At 46.2% G+C, this 4,236-nt stretch overlaps 1 pseudogene; it reads right to left on the reverse strand.

The window, feature by feature from the left end:
* Positions 1–630: 630 nt before the first annotated feature.
* LOC136650854 (5S ribosomal RNA) lies at positions 631–750 on the reverse strand (annotated as a pseudogene).
* Between the last annotated feature and the right edge of the window lie 3,486 nt (positions 751–4,236).

A 4,236-nucleotide genomic window follows, 5' to 3' on the forward strand; every position in this document is an offset into this window, starting at 1 on the left:
AGAGATTGGACTCTTTTTACCTTCTCTTTCAACCTCCTGCTAACCAGCCTCCTCATTTGAGGGAAGTCTGCCCGTCGGAAGTCAAGGGTTTTGCTCTGTATATCAACTCAAAGCCCTGAGAAATTGGGTTTCACAGCTTGTGGAAGCTATTCCTCTGTGACCAGCAACTGGCTAAGAATAAAAGCTTGTTTTCCTTGAGTCTCCTTGGTGTCTGCTTCCATCCTTGCCTGAACCTGCAACATAGTGGGTGAGCAGTCATGGAGGCCTCCTCATGGCCTGCGCTGTATCTAGCACAGGTTAGGAGGTGGCTGGAGGTCTCCTTGGAGTAAGGGGATATTTTTCCCCTTACCCCATGCTGAGCCCCAGCCTGTCCTATCTTGGTTATTTAGCTAGCACAAAACTGGGAAGCCTGGTGTAGTGCTAGCATGGCCAGGAAGGGGGTTAGGTTATGGAGAAGGAGGAGGCCTTTGCTGATCCAGTCCCCTTCTGGGCCTGATCCACCCTTCCCTTGCCCACTCCCTGCTACCCTCCCCATGCCTTTGCATCGGTTAGTGTGAGCCTTCCTGCTCCAAGCAGCGCTGCTCCTGGATGGTTGGTTGGCAACCTTCAGTCTCGAAAGACTATGGTATAAGCCTACAGCACCTGGTATTCCCAGGCGGTCTCCCATCCAAGTACTAACCAGGCCTGACCCTGCTTAGCTTCCAAGATCAGACAAGATCGGGCATGTGCAGGGTAACAGTTGCTCCTGGTTGCAGGGCCGGCAGGCCTGCACAGGCCTTTGAGCAGCTCATGAGTAAGTCGCAAATGTGCTTACTCTGAGCCAGTGCAGGGACTGCTACTCTGACTTACGAAAATGTTTAGCTTACACTGTCTGTTTAGGGAGGATGAGATAAACCCCCAGAGCCTGCCCAGAAAGACTTTTGAGGCCTGGGCAGAAATATTTTGAATGGGTTGGACTCCTAACGAAACAGGCCTCTTCAAGTTCAATCAGTTGTGCAAAGAAGATAACTGCAGTATCAAAGAGTTTCAGTTATGAAATGGAATTTAAATTAGTTTTTTTCCCTGCTTAGATTCTGGGGAAAAAATTGGATTTGGGGCGGGCGATTTGGATTTGGGGTGGGCGATGGCAAGATGTTACTTCTAGTTGTCTAACTTCTGTTAGGATCTGCAAAGTTTCTGTTTCGACAAGGCTGGTTGTCATGCAGCAAAGAGTATTTTGTCCACCAATATTGATCCAATAAAAATGTCAACACCTTTCCCCACTTTTATCTCCATCATCCTCTGGGACCAACAGCACTTCAGACAAGGAGGCTGACAACTGTGTCAGTCTTTCAAGGGCGATTTACACTGCCCTGTCGAAGCCCTCTGAAGTTATTGTAATCTTTATTGCCATCCTTGCCCTTGTCTGAGTTCCGGGTCCCTGCAGTCTTAAGAGAATGTATTCAATCCATTTTTCCCCAAGGGCCTGTGTGTGTGCACATTCAGCTACTCCTTGTCAGCATCATGTTCACAAAAGTTTTCATTCCTGAAGATGTTTCTCGCTGAGGACCATTGAGGTAGGTGGCACTTCTGTTGTTCCAGGCCATTATGAAATAGTTTCAAAATGGGCAGATTCAAACTGGAACATTAAATAATGATGGTTTATTTTACAGCAATGCTGTATTGCCAGGTATGATAAAGACTAAATAAAGCAATTCTCTCCAGTTCATATAAATTAGGCAACAATTTTGACATGTCAACAACAAACATGTTGGCTGGGTTCCATAGAAATGTAGAAGTATTTTGAGCTTGTGGGTCTTTGAAGTAAACTGTTTTGAAGCTGAGACTTTCAGTGCAATTCAAGACATGTCAGAAATAAGTTCCACTGTGGTCAGTAAGAACATAAGAAGTGCCCCGCTGGATCAGGCCAAGGGCCCATCTAGTCCAGCTTCCTGTATCTCACAGTGCTATCCCACCAAATGCTACAGGGAACACACTAGACAACAGATACAACCTGTGTCCTGGTGCCCTCCCCTGCATCTGGCAATCAGAGGCAGCCTACCTCTACCTTGCACATACCTACCATGACTTGTAACCCGTGATGAACTAAGTAAGTAAAGCTTACTCCCAGGAAAGTGTGCATAGGCTTGGAGTCCCTCAAAAACAATTTGAGGTGTGACATGGGAAGTCGCTGTTCAAAAGGGGAGACAAAAGCCTGAAGTCCTACTGGCTATTTCTGAGCCCTTCAACATACTGAAATATACTTGATCATAGATGTTAGTTTTCCTTCTGGAGGGAATTGATAGACAGCATTTTAAAAGGAACTGTTAAAACTGTTTATTATAGATGGCAGGCGGCCTTGAGGTGTTGGTGGATTCTGAAAGCGAAAGCAAAAATGTGTACAAAAGTCCTAGCATGCTTTTAATGGAGTAGAAAGTGGGCATTTTGGAGAGGCAAAGGCTGCGGTTCTGTCAAGGTAGAAGAACTGAAGGTCAGAATGCTGGGTTTGTCAGATGTGTTGATGGATAGAGACACAGTGCATATTCTATAGAGGCACAAATTAATATCTGCATATAGATGAAGTTTGACGAGATGGATGGTAGTCCACAAAACCTTCTGCTGAAATAAAGTGGTTAGTACAGTGGTTCTCTAAAGTGGTGGGTTGTGACCCACTGCTGAAACTGAAATGGGTCACTTTCCCCTTAAAGGGAGTGACCCATAAATGAGTGCCCCGATGGCACCACAGCAGTTGTGGCTCCCCGGGCACCTAGGCACATTTACACATACCTGGGGGGATTGTGCAGCCCCCCAGAGTGTCCTGGAGACCCTTTTGCAAGCCCACCCTCTGCTGCAGTGGGCTCCAATTTGCAGTTGGAGTGCACTGCCAGTTTCAGGAACTCCATGCTATGGAGCTCCGATTGCAAACCAGAAGTGGGCTCCGACTGCAAATTGGAGCCCACTGCAGCGGAGGAGAGGTTCATGGACAAGGCTGTGAACCTCCAGGACCCTCCAGGGGGGCTGCACAGTCCCCCCAGGTAGGTGTAAATGTGCCTGGGTGCCTGTGGTGCAGTAATTGCTGTGACACCATCAGAACATCCCCACCCCCACAAGCACTTACCCTCGGTTCTCAGTCTCCCGGAGGGTTTGAGAACCCCTGAGTTAGTCTGTAGGTGTTAGAAGATTCTTTGTTACTTTTGCTGCAACAAATTGACATGGCTGGGAAGGCATATAGAGTGTGTATTATGGAAATACCAAAATTAATATAAACATAATTAATATGAACATAATTTTGTGTCTTGTTATTGTGGTGCATGCGTGCGTGCGTGTGCGTGTGCGTGTGCGTGCGCACGTGTGTGTGTGTGTGTGTGTGTGTGTGTGTGTGTGTGTGAGAGAGAGAGAGAGACCTTTCCCTGCTTTGTCCCTGTCTGACTTGGTGAAAGGATGCTTGGGTAGCAGTGAAGCTAATCAAGCATGGTACTCAGTCTGAAAATGTCAACACCTGAAGGGAAGCATAGTGTGTTCAGAGGGGCCAAATTGCAGTAAACATCCTTTACAAAATGAGTTCTGAATATGGAGATAACTGCAGGATGTTGCAATGTCACATCCCTAAGTGAGGGGACAAGTTTGTTGACTGTACAGCCAAGATAACACTGTGTCTATGACAGATATTCTGAAACTGTTCAAACACTGGATGTACTTGCATGTGAATGCAGTCATCTTTGAGAAGAGAATCTGTGTACTGTGTTAGCTTGTAGCAGAAGAAAGGTAAAGGAAGCTCTGGCTCTTTAAAGGCCTACTACAGATGTATTCTGGTGTGAGTTTTCAAAGACAATATCCTACTTAGAAAGCAGTGTGTATGTATATGTACGTGTGAATTAAGATGAAAAGGTTGTAATCCTATACATACTTTTCTAGGAGTAAGACCCACTGAACTTAATGTGATTTATTTCTGAGTAGATAAGCATAGGATTGTACTCAAAATTACAGTTTTGGGGGGGCGAAGCTAATGGGGGCGGAGCTAACTTTCAGCGAAGTTGCAGTGAACTTTGGGGGTTCCCGAAGAGACTGCGAAATAGATATGTTTTCATGTGCCTAAACAACTAAGGCATGCTTCAGTGCCAGGAAGACGGTACGAAGAGCTGAGAGCTTGAACGGGGGGGTCCTTAGAAACAGGCAATTTCAAGGATTTCTCCCTGTTTTGCTCTGTGCTGAAGCATATCTATCCCGGGCGACATCTTTGAGAAGCTCAGAGAGCTG

The sequence above is a fragment of the Tiliqua scincoides genome, chromosome 4 (assembly GCF_035046505.1).
Source record: "Tiliqua scincoides isolate rTilSci1 chromosome 4, rTilSci1.hap2, whole genome shotgun sequence".
NCBI lineage: Eukaryota > Metazoa > Chordata > Lepidosauria > Squamata > Scincidae > Tiliqua > Tiliqua scincoides.